Raw genomic sequence first — 21160 nt, 5'->3', positions numbered from 1 at the left:
TAAATTTCGTTGAATGTAGTGTCAGATTGGGTGTTTTAGCTCACATTTGAGTTTTACCCAAAGCCTCGGCCTCTACCCTACATCATTTGGCAAGCAAGCGACTTACAAGAAATGCTAGTTAACTTTTATAATTTGTAAGTCTACAATCTCACCAAAAAAAATTTGTTCTCGGAGTTGTCGGTGATTTTCCATTTCCGCCAGCTCTATCTCGAATTTTGCTATGCTAATTATTTTATCATCCTTACTCACCGATTACAGTTTACTAATCATGCTGCGACTACTTTGTGTCACTCTAGTCAGTTCTGAATAGACGCGCATTTGTGAATATAATTTGTGAATATAATCGTATGGACATTAATTTGCTAACACCACCAGAGACACCGGTTAATATTAATATAGCCATGTCAATGACTTCGATCGGTGCATCTACGATAATTGTCTTGGTTGTGATTCTCTCCACACAAAGACAACAGTTGCTGCTGCTGCAAGACTACAAATAGCGTCTACGATCAAACACGCACGTATGAACTTTCCACTGAAAGCGGTCCTCTTGGTGATTTCATCTCGCACATGTTGCTCCATTTGTACTATCTTTTTTCATGTCGGTAACAATGAGGGTCTATTACAATTCTTCTATCAATAATGAAATTGCATATTTCAGTTGCAGATCCTATCCGGACTCATCACGTCCAGTTGCATTACGCTTACGCACTTCTACCTAATTGCATTTCCACTGGAACAACTGACATGCAATCAAAGAAAACTTCTGCCTCGAGAACATTCAAATTACAAGCTATTATTCTTTCTGTGAGTTTATCATTGCAATCATTTAAAAAAAACACTGACTAAGCATGTACCTTTTGGATCTAATGAGTATCTTTACCCAATAAATATTAACGGAACAGCTTCGTCCTTGTTGAATAAGTGTAGGAATCTTTCTCTTCATAACTGAGTCACTTTTGGGTAAAATATTCGTATGAGATCATAACTGAAGTTAATATATCGGCGAATTCCGCTTCACCATGGTAAAACAATACCGGAGTTTTTTCTCACCTACTGATTCCTCCAACGATTTGATTTGTTTGAAGTGTTAGTAAGATTATTCCAAGCTAACCTTGAGATAGTGTTTGCACGTTATTGTGGTTCCAACCGTCAATTTCTATTTGGTGCTTAAGAAGATTATAGTTCAGTGAATACAAGTGTATCTAACGCAGTTTATCACAGATATTCGTCAACAAGTGGGACAAACTTATCAATTGTTAGTATTCTCTTTTAGTTGGTCAAATACAACCCGACTGTAAATTTCGCGCCTTCAATACTTCGTTCAGAATCCATCAGGTATATACAGTGATAAAATCTAATCTTAAACAGAAACGCCAAACACGGTTAAGAAGCAGTATGGATAGATGTTCATTGTTTAAAATGAATTTCCTACTTAGCTGTCGAAGGTAGTGCTGTCGTATATACGAAAGACTTTGAAAACGAGTTCGTTACATCATATTACTTGTTCACATGGCTTATTAATGATTAACGCTGTGACGTGACTCCAGCTAGTATAATGACTGGATATAATAAATAAATAGGACCCACACACGCATGCCGTTATCATCTTAGATATAGGTTTATCAAAACCATTTACGCTATCAAAAGTAATTCGATCATTGTTATTATATATTCAGTTATTTCATCTTCTTTGCCGGTGAGCGGTTTTGGGTATGTTGTAAGTGAACTTACTTACTATGATCTGTTTATCCGCGTATTATTTCATATGACCATTGGCTGTATCAACATACCCAGAGTGTCAGATTCGCCAGTTTATAATGATCTGAGCCATGTTTTCTACGACAGCACCTTTCACCTTGAAAATACTACATTTAATGTCAACTTTTGACGTATTAAGTTTGATCCTGAAATATTGTAAGCTCATCTGGATCACCACCAACAATAATGCGACAGGTAAACTCAGTCAAATCCGCTTTGATGACAATTCTCTTGAGATTTACATCAGCACCACGTGAGTAAAGTACGTAAATGTTAATATACATTTATATAATATTAAACGTACTTTAATGTGAAGTCAGTAAGTGCTAACTGGATCTTTGAACGTTCAAGTGCTTGCAACGGTTCAACAACCAGATGACCGTAAGTTGGTCCATGCAACCATGTTTGTACTGGTATAGTAAAATAAAACAATGGTATGCCGGGTGAAATAATGAACAAATTCAACTGGTCGTGCACGTCCAAACGAGTCAAAATACAAACGACGTTGATGTGTCATTACGTGTGCAAACCAGTGAGCGCCAGGTCCTATTGTCAAATCCAGGTTGACAAAACCGGTTTCAGGTGTGTGTCGCATCATCAATGCAAATTAATTTCGCATAAAGACACCACGAAAGTGTTTGATTTAGCCATCGCGAGCATATTAAGATTGGTCAATGAATGCGTTGCCTTCTGCGACCGGGCAATCAAAGAACTCTGCCCCATGGTATTCGCAGCTTGTTCCTGATAATCGAAGGCCTAATCTTTTTTATACGACCTTCAACTGCTATTTCAGCACCATCCAGTATGCAGTTCCTGTAGAGTCGCTGCTGCTCACGACGCTGCCAACAACGATGGAATCGCTACAAGGAATAGAAATAAATATACCATCCGTCTTTTGCATCTGTGTCACCTCTGACTTGCATAAGTTTAATGTCACTGATGTATGTTTTGTTTCACTGCAATAAGCTAAGCGAGTTGAGTTTGGGTCAATCACACATTGATATAACCAGCTGATTTAGCCAAAGAAAGTTTCAGTGTGACCCCACACGCATTTTAATTGCGTTTCTGTTTCTCGAAAGTTTACTTTCAATAAGGCTGACCTTTATTTCATAATACAACATGATATAAATACATAAAAATGTTCAATTATGTATTTTCCACGGGTGCATCAAGTCAGAAAGTATTACATCATACCATCTGTAATTAGCACCAGCCGCACCTACACGTGCATAAAAAGACATGTGGATAACATATTGCCTGTACAACTACAGATGCTCGAATGAAAGTAATATATCGGGTATAAGGTGATGAAGTCATGTTTTGAAAATAAACGCTGTACTGGTACATCCGATAATCGTCGTGGCAACATCAACATTATCAAGATTTGATTCTATTTTCTTTCCTTCGATGGAATAATGTGCACTGTTTAACAAGGATATGATTTCATTGTCAACAAATGCAATTGTGGTACTGGCAAGATAATCAGTATAATCGGCAGTACCAGTTTTCCTTCAGCATCTTAGAATGCCTCACGTGAATGCAAAACCTAGACGTGCCTTGCACTTGGAATTCTATTTTTAATTTATTGGGATATCTGACCTGGTATGAGTAATAATAAAAATAGCCTTTGCTTCGATCTACTAACTCAGTGTCAAATGCAAAATCAGATATCTTTGAACTGGGTTATTATTTATTCATTATTTGTTTCTAATACCGCTGCGTGACGGATTTGATGGATATACCACTCAAGTTCTTAATCGTGTTTAATTTCACATTGACATATTTGTAATTATTCAATCTGAAAATTGTTGCTGAGCGGCTTCATCAATGATTGTACCAGCCTCATCCGGCATTGTCTCTATTGATGGAATTGTAACTGGAACCTTGGTGGTGCTCTAGTCACTAATCGTTGCAGTCGGTCTAGAAGAGATTGAGCCACCAGAGATCCAAGTTATTTCATCCAATCTACAGCAGCGCGTTTGATTCTGTCAACCAATTGCATTGTAACATGCTTATCGATTAGTACAGCGTGTGAGGTCAAGGCCTCCGAGCACTTTTAACGGTTTTTGAAAACCCAAATAGAATATGACCCTGAGCAACTACCCCTGTCGTTTCACACCTGCTTACATAACTACATCTGGCAGCGTCACCAGTTAAATTGATCTACATTGTTGAGGTACCCCACACAACGTCAGCAGCTTTATGATAAATCATGCGTAAAAATAGTTTCTGGTATTGAATGTTATCATGCCAACCTGAAACTGATCTTATTGATGACCCTGCAATATCAACCTCTTACGATGCAGATTTAAGCTAGGTGGCATAGGTGAGTGTGGGTCCATGTTTGCAGATAAAAGCTGTAGTCTTTACAAGACAGCAGCAAAACTATCCTTCGAATTTCTTTATTGATTGTTTCTATTTTTAATGGAAGTTCAACGGTTTCAAATGTTAAACCATTATCCATCGAAAACTCAAATGAGCTATTCGCGGACAGGCCACCAAACGGTTGTGATCGGATATTAGGCCAGATGTAATACAAGCAGGATCTCAAATGAGCGTAATTCACAAGCGGTAATAGACGCAGAAAAGATATCACTGAATTCTGGTTTCACTGATGATATTATAATCAGCGAGGTAACGCTCTGGGTTGTATTTGCAACAACCTGTTCCATGTCAGCATAGATTTCGCGTAGTACACGCACATCTCAATCGTTTCAGAACTCACCATCGGTCTTACAGTAATATACGTCGCTGATATCTTCAACAAGTTCATGCGTCAGAACGTGATATGTTTTTCTGTCTAATAGGTCATCGGTGACCCGTCGCGAAAAAATGCATGTGGTCTAATTAATTATTCCTGGTGCGTTGCTATCCGCACGAATTCATCCTGCAAGTATTTCCGACCGATCTGCGATTTCATTAGGGTCACGCAATCGACTGCCTTTTTCTTCCTTTTGTTTATTATTTGTTGTTTACATTGCTTGTACTTTATGAAATCCGTGTCTGTCCATTTCGTGATTTCTTTTAGTGGGGTAAAGGTTTCTCTTTGATATTTCCATAACACGCGCAGGTGCTTGTTTAGGCTTTTCAATATAGATTTCTTCGAGAGCCGCTATAAAATTCCGATAACAATTATATACATAAGATTTGGCAATTTCTGTACCTCACAATCGATAGAATTGTTGAAGTTTTGACAGTCAGACCATGCAAGATTTAAACTGCACGATCTGATTTGTCCAGTCAACTCCTTGCCTACCCATACTGGCCAGCGATGTTCGACGTCAAAATGATTCCTATTGCTTTAATTTATTCTCGAGCAAATTCTCGGTTAATTAGTCTTTGTTAAGTAATAAAGAAGCTAATCGTATTGGATCGTACTAAATTTGATGTCGTGCTGGTTCTTAACATTTTTTTCATTTAGTTCTTTCAACATTTACTTGAATTCGGATGGTATTTCTTATGGAAGATATATAAACGCCTCTTCAACGTTTTCTTTGACTTCTCCCATCTCCGCTGGCAAGTGTGTAATAGTCTTTGCAGTTGCGCTTTTAATACCTAGTTGTGATTACCTATTTTACAAATAAGTCCCGGTTCTTCTGTCCTCATTAGCGATGTTACCTCTTCCACGGTTGCTCAGTTAGCTTCCTTGAAATCCTTTGTGCACTTATCAAATTTAAGAACAGAGCTAGGCTCTTCCGATATTCCCGTTAGCGTTGTTACATGTTCCGCTGTTGCTCTCTTTGCCTTTTCAAAATCCTTGGCACGTTCGTCAGTTTCTTTTGCTGGTTTAATCTGCTGCACAACAGTTTGTTACATGCCCGCCGTGATGTTTTTCCATTGCAGTCTGTAACATATCTTTAACGCTTTTAAGACCTGCAATAACGTTACAAATCAATTCCTGGTGTTTTCGAAGGGCTTTACGTCATCACTTCTCAAATACTTCTGTGTAATCTCTGACAGATATTTTATATAAGTGTTATGATTGTTAAATTGCCATATGAGACGAATCCGCGTACAGATCCACACGTTATTCACCACAGCAAGTTCCATCAAATCAATGGTGAGAAAACTATTCAGTTCCTTAGTGATCTGCGCCAACATGTCACGAAATTCACCCAACGAGTGACCACAGGCACACCAGGTCCAATGAATATTTCCAAGCCATGTGCGTTAATGTCCCGAAATATCATCAACATGTTTCAGTTGTCACGGATCAGTTTAGGGACATGTGGATATCGTTGAGTCAAATAGATGACATCCTTTGTTTTCTGCCGGACCCGTGAAAATAAGTGTTCGGGATTGACTTAAATCGGCGTACACTACAAGATTTTTTCCTTTTGCATCCAAATAGTTAATGTTGGGTGTTTCATCAATCACAAGAGGCATAACCAGATGCGCATTCAAGCTAAACTCTTCTTTAACTCCGGAGTGACAACAGTTTTGTAACATCGATGTGACTCCAGGGATGGCATTTGTTAACAGTTGTAGAGCTTTTCTATCTTTTTCGTAGATGTGTGGGATCATTGCTATGTGATTTTCTAACTCACCATTACGCATGTGAATTTTAATTCTCGTACATGTGATTGTTGCTCTCGTTCACGAATATACTCAGCAGCTTGGTATCACTAATTCTCTATAAGTCGACGGTTTTGGTCAGACGCGTGTAACGTGTACCAACAACCGGTGGTGGATTAGTGACAGATGACGGAGCAGGTTGATGTAGTGCAAATATTGGTTTAACTGATATACATTTTGCATGCTTATATAAGAGGAAAGCTTTCTCTAAGAAACTCGTCAAAAACTTGTTTTCAAATTTGTGCTAAACCAACCGCCTGTTTTATCTCCTCCTCTCTGCAAGAAATGATATAGTGATTTAAAGGCAAGTTGGATAGAAAACTTTACAGAATCCATTAAGCAATGTTATAGCAATTTTAAATTTTAAATTAGCCTTTCACAAATAAAATGACCTATTTTTTTCTATCCAGAAAACGTTGCCTCGAAGATATAAATTCATCTGCAAACACGGGTTAGTTAAATTCCAAAGTACTATCAGCCAAACATAACCCAAATTACCCATCACTGATTATTTCACCAAATCGAGCACGACCAGACGTTGTAAGATTGTATGCAACAAAATTAAAGGTATTGGAACGCTGGTAAAGTTCATCAATAAGTGTTGATTGGTGCGTTCAGATTTCATTAGTATAACATATTCCAGAAACATCTATTTAATTAGCATGCACATTACTATAGCTAGAACAATCGCTAAAATCATCAAACATAGGTTCAGATGCTTCAGATGTAGTGGGCAATTTTTTGGAAGACTTGTACCATATTAACAATTTCTTTTTCTTTTCCTCATATGCTTGCTCTAAGTTTGTCATTTCCATTTCTAAGGTCACTCCCAAGTTAATAATTTGTAAACAAATATAATATGCACTCATATGTCTTCGAAAACGAGAATAACATGTTTTGTGTTTCTTTGATACATTGATATGATGCACTCAAACAATAATGCGATCAAAGTTCCTCTGCCACACTTCTTACAACCCAGTCGTTTGGTATTTTAACACAATTTTTTGAGATTCAAAAATCTCCTTTAATATACTGTTAGCATCGATCTGAATTTTGTCCATTCCTCAATATTTTTTTATATATAAAAATGTAGAAATCCGAACTGCGGTTATATCTGCGGAGTTTCGTGAATTAATCAATCACGAGTTTCACATTTCTTGGATGTCGCTGGCTTGTCAAATCATGGGGGATAGAGGTTGAGGTTTTGGTGCAGACTTAAAGGGTGGGGAAGCGAAAACGCCCAACCTGACACTACTTTGAAACTAGTCAACGTTATATAGAACGATGAAGGTAAATTTATGTGATGTGATGTGATTTTGATTTTCAACGTAGCTTTAACAATTGTTCATTCATATCGCTACGATGTCTTCTGTATGGCAGTTTATAGTGATGTCTAGCACTGGGGCATCATGCCGCAGACATGTAGCATTGATGTCGCACCCAGTCACATTATCCTGACACCAGGCAGACCAGTCCTAACACTAACCTCTTAATGCTGAGCGCCAAGCGAGTCAGTACCATATTTGTAAGTCTTTCGTATGACTCGGCCGGGGACCGAAGTCACAACCTCCCGCGTCCGAGGCAGACGCTCTAACCACTAGGCCACCGGATCGGTCCTCTGGGATGTTACTTGACTGAAAACCGTTTCGATATAGATGTTTTGGATAGCTTCAGATTGGTTAGGGTAAGTTTTATTAAGTAATTACAATAGGCTTTAAATGCAAATAACATAAAAACTGAATTATATATCTCACCATAATTAGTCTTGTAAACAAACCACACAACTTCATTTTCATTAATGTAATTTACCGAGGAGCATAACATTTTACGTCGATTAAAGGACATAATATTTACAATGCTAAAAACAATGTTTTCGATTTCGACATAATGAGAGCGCGAATGAGTGTGTGGTTTATACAAATTATGATAATTTTGAACAGTACTGAATAATCTTTACATATATCCATGCTAATTTACATACCTTTCTCAGAACAATCTTTCGTTCAAAATATATGGACATCCAATAAATGTCAAGATATCATTGCATTTATCTGTACAAGTTGCATCATCACCATCATCGATACCGTAACCCAAGTTGACTTTACAACCAATTCTCTCCATCTTTCCCTGTTCTCTACTTCCCTTTGAGAATCTCCAAATCCCATGCCTGTCCACTCCTTAATGTTGTCTTCCCACCTCTTTTTCTGTCTGCTTCTTCTTCTGCACCCTAGCACTGTGCCTTGCAAAATTGTTTTTGATGATCTTGAGACATGACCGTATAAGTTGCTTTATAGTGTAATAAAAGGTAGGGATTAGAAAAATACAATAGGAACATATAACTGTTCTTGCCTAAAATTTCGGTTATTCACATGTAAAGAGAGGAAGTCTGTCCACGGAAGAAAGCACAATGTTTTCTTACATTGTGTTTGATAGCGTTTGATTAAATCAACAAAATCTAACTTCTTTAAAGCCTGTTGCAGGTTTATTTAGCCGGGTCATTGCAATGTATTTGAAAATTGATTTACAAGGATTTATTTTTCACCAGTGTTGATCATGAGGAGAAACAATGATTATAATCATTCTTTAAGTCAATTGTTGCATTTACGTAATTGTTTCTTGTCAGCGTTTACTTGTGAATTATTATTCTTATTATTATTATTATTATTATTATCATTATTATTATTATTATTATTATTATTATTGTAGTAGTAGTATTTTAATACACTATTCTTACATTAATAATACACCTAATTAATTATATAAATTGTGTCGTTCAGTTGCATGATGTGCATAAAGGAGTTCAGTCACAATCTATGCTGAGCGTTCTCTTGGACAGGATATGTCATGAAGTCTTCAAGATCCACTTGAACTTGGTTCTGACCATATAGGGAACACAACCGTGCTTCGTCAATTTCGTCCGCAAATTAAATTATTCAATCATGAAATCCTTTCACTTTTTCAGTATAATTCCTTCTTTTTATAACACGATATTTTAATGCAAGCTTGTCTTATAAATTCTTTGATCATCTTAGCTCGGAAATTAGACATGGTAAGAAGTATAGCAGATTGTATTTTATCAACGAAATAAGACACGAATTTTCTTTGAATTGCAGCAATAGGTGAATAGCTGTGGCATTGTCAATAGGTTTTCTGTTCCAATAATAGCATCTTTCACATCCTACTCGTTCAGAAATTTTAGACAACAAAGCAGTTATTTAAAAGATATTTCTTTAAACTATAAAAGAATCTCAAGATTTTACCGTATATATATTGGTCAGCTATATGTCTTGAAATACCTGTTATATTAGGATAACTTACTCGATGTTTGTTGTTGGGGGGGGAGGGGCTTGAGAGAACGGGATGTTTTTTATTGTTTTTTTTTTCTTCATTTTTCTCCATTGTTCGAGCTATCAATTAGTACAGTAAATAGGTATTATTTCTTCTAGCGTCTTCTATGTACGATATATAACTACTTGCATATTTCGTTTCTCTGCAAATCATGTTCTATGATGAAAACGAAAGTACTAGGTATAATATACTTTCATGAGTGTTACATTTATTCTCAAACTGATTTTGCGTTTATGTAAATATACATAAAACTTTATGTCATTAAAAATACTGATAAACATTTTTTGTTGAAAGGTACGTCCAATATTTATGTACTTTGTATTGTAATCGACTGAAGAAAAAATGAAAAAAATGTTGGCTCTTTATTTTATTGTTACTAAAGTAAGCAAGGTATTGGGTAATTCGTAATGTTTACTATTTGCATAAGAAGGTAGTTTATGTCTTTTCAATTTAATAAAGTGATTCACACCTTCAAGAACACTAAATATAGTCACATAGTATAATGTAGGCCTCCATTGATATCATACAGTTATTGATATATATGACCACTTAAGCCACGGGTGCGGTTCGAGCAGATTTGGAGAACTTACAAGTGTAAATCACTTCATTTGATTGTAGAATAACTCGCATCTACTTCGGTAAATATTAAACATTACATGTTATCGCATGCATTGTTGATTTTTTCAACAAATAAAACTGAAAGTCAATATATTGTCACCTTTTACAGGCAATTGCCATAAATTTATACTGAAATAACCGTCATTACATTCATCAAAACAGCTTGCGTTCTACATGAAATTCAGTTTATGTGTTTACATAAACTCAAAACCAGCTTGAAAATTGATGGTTACACTCGTGAACGTTTCGTGAACGTATGACATACCATTATTTTCTTTCTGCGAAGTACATGTTTTACAAAAGAAAGAAAGAAATATGCAAAATAATAATTTTTGGCGCATAAAAGTGACTGACACAAATAATACTTGTTTTGCTTCAATAACGTATCAGCTGAACAATTACATAAAACAGGCCCCCCTCCCCCAATAATTGCATGCAAGAAACATAACGAAGAACAACAACATCAACGTCGATGAATTGTTTGAAAGATAGGACAATTGATGGAAGAAATAGAGCTAACTTTAGGAATGTATGTTGCAACCTTGAAAACTTTCATAGCTAGAACAAAGATTTTGGTTGTGGTTTAAAAACTTAAATTCTGTACACGTAGGCACGTCAGCATTCGCAGGATTATCTTCCTGTTCAGGAGGGTGCAAAACCAATATAAAAAATTGCAGGCACAATATACTGTGCAGTACATTTTTACAAAAAGATTAGAGTGGAAACCCATAAGGAGGAAGTCGAATAATAGCCTCACTAACAATGATATAACCATTGCTGTAGTTAAATGCAAATTCGACTTCACAAAACGGTAGGGATTCTCTTTTTACAAAACGGTGTTAATTCCCTTCTCATTCAGAAATATCTTGTGACAAAACGAAACCTAATATAGCTAAAATACATTCCGATGAAAACGTACATAATTACTAAATCTAAAGAGTTTGCTTTCCGTGCTGTGCAGACCATATTAGTCACATTTCCGATAAATGTATTCCTACTTTATACAGATCAACATATATAATGATCCAATTTGCCCTTCCACTACCTCCATTAAAAATGGGATAGCACTTCGGTTTTCGTTGCTTGGTCATATGTGATGTAAATATGTGCCAAAATCAATTGTAGGCTTTCATATACTATACAGAATGAACAGAGCAGTATTTAACTATTCTCTCGAAAACCTATCTCGTCTCTTGTGACTGACACATAAGCAACGTTGACTTTCTAACCTTGATATGTCCTAAATATTACATGCATTTGCATGTTTCAAATTGAAATTCACATGTTTCTGAAAAGCTTTCTGATACCATGAGTCTTTATTCATCAAGAAAACTTTACTGATTTTTCACTCTTAGCTAAATCTTCTGCGACATGTTCGTATATTCCCCAAAACAGTTTTGGAATTGCTCTTTTCAATTACACATGATTCTGCTTCAAGAACATTATAACAGTCAGATACTAAAACGGACTTTTCAACATCGGTCTTTTTTAAAGCAATTTTATACAAGTATGCTTATTCTTATGTTATATGTTGCTTGATCTGTTATCTATTAACAAATGCTACATTGCTATCTTAATTGATATTGTCCACTTTCCGTCTCTGGTTTTACTCGATGTCGATACATCTTAGACAATATCGTTTTAATACTAACCTTCAAACTTTAGTTTTGACATGTCCATTTGTGAGGGACAAATATTTGCAATAACACTTTTACCAAAGCAATAACATTGTGGTAAATTTCATAATTATTATTTCAAAGAGGCTATGTCGAGACACATAACGTAACCCCGCGAGTAGGATTTTCTTGTCTTGGTGCAATCATGAACATAGATTATTTTTATCACCCAATCCTTTCCAATTTAATCAAAATAATCCCCCACCTTTGCAGTTTGGTTGGCAGATTTAAACTCCTATCCATCAGGTACTTTTATTGCTTCTCACTCTATATAAAGTTAATCGTTTTTTTTTACTCTTTTATGAACATCTGAATAATTATCTAAATAGATTCAAGCTAGATATGCCGCTCTTAGAAAAGGAAAAAAGAATAATGAAAAATTTTATAATTGTTATGGATTGAAATTATCGCGCAATAAGCGTCTCTCGAGCCATGTGCTTTTGGTTTTCCAAATACATGTATATGTACTGCGCATTAAGACGAATATGTTAATGATGGTAATGGGGTGACCTGTCGACCTTAAGTACAGAAGTTCAACGCATGAAAAATAGAAACAAAAACTCATTAAATAGTAATACTATCATATCACAATTAATTGATGTCATATGAAATCGACAATAAATAATTAATATATTTTATACAGTTAAGTTTTAACCTTCATCAGTTCTAATTTGGAAAACGTTCTGCGGTAGGCATCGGTACGATACTGTGAAGTAGGCCTACAATATGAATATTCCTACAGTGTACAGTTCTAACAAAGTGTGAAGCCACATCAGGAAATTTCTAATTCATGACTTTCTAGGAAATTTATAGTTTCTGTCCTGTAAATATGGCAAGAATTGCAATTACGAGTTCAATGATGCGCTGTATGGAAATCGTTTTGTGGAATAGCATGTGCTGATAAATGAGCTACTCTAATGGGTAAATATAGGAGTTTACACTTACAATCGCATTGCTATATTTGATTCGACTGGGGCGGGTTGAGAGTGTTCGACAAATTTAGAAGAAACCAGTCTGGCATAACACATTTCTGATTTCTGCTGGCTTTGCAATAGCCCTTGAGATAGTTTGGTTTTGTGTGGCCAGTGATGTTTTGCCTGTGTATTTGGAGTATCAGATAGCTCTGCTCTGTGTGTGTGTGTGTGTGTGTGTGTGTGTGTGTGTGTGTGTGTCCGTGCGTGGTGTTTCCAAAGTTGGAGAGACCTTAAGTTGTTTCATGAGTGTATTTCTTTTTATTTTCTATCTGTTGTTGTTGTTGTAGGATTTTATGACATTTCTGTCAAGCACAGCAGAAGACAGCATGGATGCACACCATAACAGAGATGACAGATCTGAGATAACCAGACTGAGATAGAAAAATAAGGTTAGTAAAACGCAGATTTCTCTGTTGCATGGGTGAGACTCATAGATTCCAAGAATATTCCTGGTGCTGATTACTTTAGATGCATAGAAAACATGATCATGATCAGATACACCCCTGTAATAATAAACTGGTTACTGGGATGCATGACACGACAGTGGATAACACATGCAACCCCGTCATTTCAACTCTTAATCAAGGTACGGATTCATGGCTGTTTCGATCTCTTTGTATGTTCATTTTAGCTTCATTTATGCTCCAATACATAAATTGTACTCAACAATGCACTGGTTTGGAAAACAAACATAAATGACCATTTGTCAAGTCCATCCGTATTTATGTTTGTCTTCTACCCAACACATATTTAGGTATAGAAAAAGCCTATTTTCATATTTTCTCCAAGCTTTATGCAGTTCATGTCTGTCTCCCATTTAAAACTCCCTTTCCAATATCAATAATATTTATGTAGTCATGTCTTGTTGCTACTTCAAGATACACAATATTCTTTTTTGGACCACTCAAGCTTTTCTTTCTCTTGACAAACTGAGGATGCATCCTACAGTAAGGTTCAAAGACTTCCAAACACGTCAGGGTCAAATCAGTTCAAGTGTGGGGGGGGGGAGGGTACAAAATTCCAAAAGGGCCCTGACTTTCCCGGGTAGGGCATCAGAGCAAAGGTCGATGTGTCTATTTACCTAAAGTGTGCATAATTCCCAATAAATATACACAAGAAACAAAAGGTCAATTTTCTAATGACAGGTGAATATATGTTTGTGCGTGTACGTTCTTTATATAGTTTGGGGGGTCCGGACACCTCAGAACCCGTCCAACCATCCGCCACCCTCAATCCGGCCCTGTACGGATCTATGAGAGTCGGATAAATAAAGCCAGACTGTATTATAGGTCTTATGTTTATAATGCAGATGAACTGTACATTTATAGATTAATATGTGAATTTTGACGATACACGCTTAAGTTTGATTTCTACTGTTGCCCATCACATTGTTTCAACATAAATATATTGTTGTATTGTAGTTTCAGAGAACATGTATGACATTATGATTGCTCGTATCAGACAAATTGGACTTTTTTACGTGTCATACGTGCAACACTTTCCCAGGTTCAGCCACAGTGTTCTAGGTAGAGACTATTTGATTTAATTTGCGCAGTTTATTTTATTTGTAGTTATCTGTCGCCTTTAAATGGCAAATATCGTGTATTTTTCATTTGTACAGTTTATCAAGATATATATTTAGGTAAATCTTCATATAACAGTTCATCTTTAGAAAAAAGATGTATGGGTTTTACGTCAAAGAAAATTTCTTTTATATCAAATCATAATGCTTCTGTGATTCATAGATCAGTATTATTTATATACAATTTGCTGTGCGACAAGAAAATAATACAATATTTCATATAATCGCAATAGGTATTTGTGCGCTACAGATCATATTTTTTGTTTTTCTATATAGTATTGTATCATGGGCCGCTGGCCTTCTTTACTAATTAAAGACTCTCGAATCATTTTCACGGAAGTACATACAGAGCAACATATTTCACTATTAAAATAATTAAAACAAATGTATATAATTTCTGATCTTGGCGAAAGACGTTTCTATTGCTGATGAGAACAATATAGAGTTGGAAAATTAAATAATACATACTAAATGTGAAAGCATCTCTTATCAAATTCAAGCCAAACTAAAACTATGGTTAAAAGCCAACCATATCATAGTTCCTAGGATTAAATTTTAAAAGGAGGGCCGCGATGTTTCAGTAGTTATCGTGAGGGTTCGAAACATAACAGTTGGTTCAGCCCAAATCTTTAGTTCTGGTGTGTCAAAGAGAAGGCACTTTACTTCAACTGCTTTGCATGAGATAACCTTCATGTGTTGTTGTGCATTAAATCACTAAACAAACGAAAAAGGAATAAAACGCAAGAGGATCTTGTTGGTCATAGATCGCTGATATCTGGATCACGTCCAAATGCAAGATCCGTATAAATATGCTTTCTGTCAAAATTCTGTGCATTTGCTGAGTAGGAGCAGGCCGTTGTTGTTCATTTTGCCGACACCGAGCTTGCCAAGCACACCTTTCCATCGGCTATATTCGCAGCCAACATGGGCGTTGAAGTCACCCAGTAGTATGATCTTGTTGTCAGCTGGAACTGAGCGAAGTACAGAGCTGAGGTCCATATAGAACTGCTCAATGGTTTCCGCTGGGCTCGAGAGGTAGGGGTGTAGGCGTTGATGATTGTTGCGTGACTGATAGGTAGTCGCAGTTTCATTAGACTATTATTGGTACCAACAGGCAAGTCTGGAAGCTGCTTCAGAAGACTTGATTTGACAGCCAGACCGACTCCGTGGATCCTGTCCTCGTTCTGGGCTTTTCCTTTCCAGACGAATGTGTTGCCTCTGTCTAGCTCAGTCAGAGAACCCTCCTCTGCGAACTTGGTTTCACTCAAGGCTGCAATGTCGATAATGTAGCGTGAAAGCTCCTTAGCAACTATGGCTGTTCTCCTGTGAGGTCTTGCTACGTTCTCTTTGTCCATGAGAGTACCGATGTTCCATGCTCTAATAAGAAGTTTTTTCTTCGATAGTTTCGATCGCGGGTATGGATGATCTTGCCAGCCGCGGCAAGCTAGCCAGATTTTGAAGGGCATGCTATTTTTAAGGCCACCTTTTCTATGCCCCTCTCTATGCACGGTGAGTAACACTGTCCTGAAAAGATCTTCTCAGTTACCCTGGATGCTGCGAACTGTTATTTAGCCCTGGGTACAGAACAGAGCGACCACTTGTTCAAGTGCCGCCAACGTGCAGGTCTCTGACTACAACTCCTAGTGGTCATCTCCACCTATTGCGTCGCCAGCCGCCCATCGCCGTAGGTCTTTGGAAGGTGCAGCTAAGGAACGATGAGTGTGATGATGATAATGAATGATAGATGCACAACATAACCTGTGCGTGAAGGAGATTAAAGTGAGAAAGCCTTTGCACAGAGACAGCCTCATTCTCTCTGCCGTGGTAGTTGGAACTCGATACGAAGATTCGTCATGGCTGTGGACTACTTCGGCTGCATTGGATGGCCATGATGACTTCACTGCTTTGTCATGCCCTGAGCTCCCCACAAAGCGTTGGATCCCTCAGTCGATCTGTTCCACCCAGTCTGTCGAAGCTGGCTTTGCATGTAAGGATAGGCAAGCTCCTAAGTCACCGAGGGTTTGAGACCCGTCGGCTACCCTCAACCCAGTTTAACCGACTAGTCAAAGCCGTGGCCCATGGTGTGTCCGCTGCGCATGCTACAGCTGTTTGGAGCCACAGGTGAGAGCTGAGCGCCTGGTGGGGACCAAAGGTGGATGAGCTACTCCCGAAGGAGCACAACGTGTTCCCCCAGAGGTACTTACCCTCCCAGAGCACCCCGAACACCTTTATATTTCATATTATACACACTTGTTGGTAAATATCATGTAATAGAGACTATGTCGTGATTATATAATGCGTGCTATGCAACAATATAGAAATAAGCACCCTAGTTCCCTTTATCTGGATCGATTTCAGATCAATATTCAATCAAAACAGCGTAATGACGATTTAATTGGCACATATATTGTTGGATAGAAAGAATATTTACGTCATTAGAAACTGAAACTGATTGCAAAAGCTTATACATTCTTGACTGGTATTGCATCTACTTTGAAATTTGTTACATATAAAATGGTAAGAGAATGATATGTATTTAGATTTAGATTGGTGAAGGGAAATTTTTTACAAAAGTGTAAAATCAAACTAGTGTAAAATTCTTAATCGCTGATGACCTACTTTCAAACACAAGAAGTCTATTGTTCTTTCCGTTCAAACATATGCCTATAGGGATCGTTAATCCATGTCCACGTCACAATAACACACCGAGCTGTCGTTCTTCTGGACTAAACAGAACAACACTGTTTGACTTTTGACCACAGCAGTAGATGATTCCATTCTTATCTACAGTGATTGCTACCAAGTCTTTAAGTTCGTCACTTTCAAATGATTCGACCTCTTCTCCGTTCATGCCCATCGCAACAATTTTATTTTGCATTGTATAATGAATCCTTTGTCCATCTGGACTAACATCAATAGCCTTTCCGACACCGCTGTCGAAGGAATGAATTATGTTGGAGACGTCTAATGAAGTTTCTATGTTAGTGTCGTATCACCATTGACACATACTATCAGGTTTTGTTGATAGTAAGTGATTCCAAAACAGTTCTTTACGACATCAATACTTTTTACTTGCTACAGGCTGTCGTTCGCGAACATCACAACTAAACTACAAGCTGACCAATACGGCGCGCGAGTAGAAGTAGCAACAGTCCTTTCGTCCATAGTGCAGATGAACACTGGAATGGAAGCCAAATTTAACTTTAATTGTGATACAAAACGAAAATATTCGTCAAATATCCTAATCTTCCTATATTCCTTATCAGAAAGTATGATTCTTTAATCAGGAAGATACACACCCGAATTAATGAGACATACGCTTTCATCACCTGAAATTTTAGCATTGAAAGTAACTCCTGCATTTAATTGAACACGTGGTGATATCATGAAGACCCCCTCAGTTGAAATCCCAAGAGAAAACTTAGGGACCCTGGACGTTTCACATGACACTTGACTTGATGAGCTTAGTGCTTGAATAATTTCTTCCAAATTCAAATTCTTCTGAAACCCAATTTTAATCTCTTTTTGATCTATTTTCAACCCTATCAAACTTCTGAAGATACTTCAGATCAGAAGTTGTTGTGATAAGTTGGTCAGTGTCACAAATATTTTGTTTCTGTTGCCTGATTTTGCGGATCCGACTAGCATTTGAGACGTTTCAATGGCTGCAATGGCGCTTTTACATTCTACAACTTGGTCTGAGATTATAATCTTTTCTTCTTTGCGTATCTGGTCTAGTTCATTTATTCTAGTAGTTTCAATTTTATTCACTTGCTTTTCATACAACTAGACCAATCTTTAATTGACTTAATAACATCCGACTTTTGCTGTTAAATGCTTTCAAGGGTTTACGTTCTGTTATCTATCAACGCAACAAACGTCTTTTTCAGAACATCTAAGTTTTGCGGTAATTGCTTGAAGTCTTGTCCTTCTTTCGCAATATTTACTTGATCTTCTGCAGACAACATCTCTTTATATTTTCTGTGACCCGTGATTGAACATTTCATACAGCAAAGTTCCCTGTGTTCTGAACAGAAGTAAGTCAACAGTTCGTTATGTGCTTTGCATGTATATATAGCTTCAAGCATTGAATTCGAAATCGGATGTTCCGTATCTGCATGAACTGTGATCGTATGATTCTCGCTTGTCTTGAAAGTTTTATGAGAGTTGTAACAGATTTGAAAGAGATACTCTGAACATGTGACTCAGAATGCCACAGACCAAGCGTTACACGTGGTTCGCAATACAGAGGAACGTCATTGTCAGTCCAATTTAATGCTGAAAGCGAGAGTATAACTGAATTGTTATGAAGTTTGGTGACCAGTCATTCGGGTTTTCATTTTTCGCGGGAGCTGGTATAAGACTCCTACATACAGGGCACGAAATTGTGGCCACCTGTGCCCCCTCCTCACTTAGATCCCTCGCATGCTTACAAATACATTTCTCACAAAATGTGTGCATGTATGGCAGAGATTTAGGAGAACTGAACGCTTCCCAACAAATGGGGCAATTCAATTGTTTGATTTTACAGTCCCGAATTTCTCCCATTGTAAATTGGATTACTTCCTGCCTGCCATATTGTCCAAACGTTCCTAGTGGTTATCGGAATACAGGTGAATGGTATATAAATAGGTGTAGATACAGTTTGTATCGTTACGTTGATGTTCGTAGAATCGATTCACTGAATTCCGTGAAGGCTTATATCTTGCGTAAAATAACGTTGAATACATCATCTCCTTGAACATTGTATAATTCTAAACCCATCGATTATCTTGCGTGAAGTATTGTATGGTTCAATGTATACATGGATATAATGTCCCGTGTTCTCGAGTATAGATACTACCGGTGCCAAGGTAACAAGTCTAGTCAGTAAGTCCATTGTTGACTCGAGACGTGGAAGGACCTACTACTGCGAGAAGCATATCTGGATATCAAGTGGAGCATTCTCAACGTCGTAGTTTTTCGAATTTACGAAAATGGCCTATTATGTGGGTTATTTGTCGCCTTCTCTACAATTGTCACTCATTTTATGTAAATGTCAGAATAACCTTCCCAAGCAGACAGCACACGGTAACTAGAGTTTAATAAAACTACGTCCAGCGCCGAAAATAAAATGAATTCAGTAAACAAAGAAACACAGGTAAAATATATCGCCTGTTTACGATTTTTAATGTACTGTATAATATATTGCCCTACAGGAGGTGGGGTTTGGTGAAATGGATGGGGGTGTACTTTCATATCTTGGTGCTAAATATACTCATCGTAAAGCAAAATTTACCCCCCCCAACAAAAAAAAAAATAAAAAAAAAATGTGAAACAGATAAGAAAGCCAACAATAATGCCAACATAAAGTTATGCAAGCATGCATCAGGACAAACACGACAAAAACTACAATGAAGCAATTTCCACTAATAATATACCACTATGAACTTCATAATGTGTTAGAAGGAGGTATCGTAGCCTCGTTCTAAATCCGGTTCTTCGTCGGATACTGCACTACACTGATGTAAATAGAATGATGTAATATTAATAATGCTTTTCAAATGATTTAAATAAAAAATAGCCATTTATTAAAAACAAAGACAGAAGTATCAATGCAAAATCTTATATATATATATATATATATATATATATATATATATATATATATATATATATATATATATAATATTGGTATATCAAATTGTGATCTGACCATGGTGGAACTATACGCATTTATAAATATTCTCGCGACCGTGCGCAGATGATTCTAGATCAATGATAAATTTCCACGTATCAATCATTTATGAGGCATGAAAACAACGATAAAAAAATTAATAATCCCCGTTTTCTAAATGAATTTAATGTGGTACATATTTTCATCACAATCCTTTCTGCTTTCTGTTCTCCCTCCCCTCTTAGGCATAACGGACAAACTACGCAGATATGTGGAATGAGAGAGAAAAGGAATTTTGTCTGGATTAAAACCTTGAAATAGAAATTACACCAATTAATAATACACGAATATGGTTCGTGGTAACGATATGTGTGAACTTTCCTTGGTATTTATCTACAGTGTTTATCAATGATACAAAAGTTGCAAACCATGTCTACATTATACGGTAAATTTCTCGGTTACGTGGTACACATACTGTGATGTATTTAATGTTTAGTTGTTGTTGTTTCTTAAACATATTATAATATTCTAAAATCTATTAAAGGACGAACGTAGGGGATTTTCGTTTGTGTCATCCCACGATGTCTCTGGACTTACGATTCATGGTAAAATTTAAGTCAAACCGACCAAAGGATGAGCGAGAGAGAGTTGTAATGTCAAAACGACCACAGAGAGAGAACAAGTTTTAAAGTCAAACCGACGAGAGAGAGAGAGAGAGAGAGAGAGAGAGAGAGAGAGAGAGAGAGAAAGAAAGAAAGAGACTATGGTAGGCAGTACTGTTTCTAATGCAGTAAAATGACTTAGAAAAACTGTAAATATATTACAATATTTTAATTTCCTCTCGCTTAGTTTGTATTCCACATTAATTTCCTAGCGTCGGTACGGTATGTGAAAGGCGGAGCTAACCAAGTGTTTATAGTCAACTACTTTCATCATGAAAGCCATCTTCCGTGGTTAAATCCTAAGTGGC

The sequence above is a fragment of the Sinohyriopsis cumingii genome, chromosome 11 (genome assembly GCF_028554795.1).
Source record: "Sinohyriopsis cumingii isolate HCF-2022 chromosome 11, ASM2855479v2, whole genome shotgun sequence".
In the NCBI taxonomy this organism is placed as follows: domain Eukaryota; kingdom Metazoa; phylum Mollusca; class Bivalvia; order Unionida; family Unionidae; genus Sinohyriopsis; species Sinohyriopsis cumingii.
The sequence above is the reverse complement of the archived record's forward strand: the minus strand, read 5'-3'. Positions refer to the sequence as shown.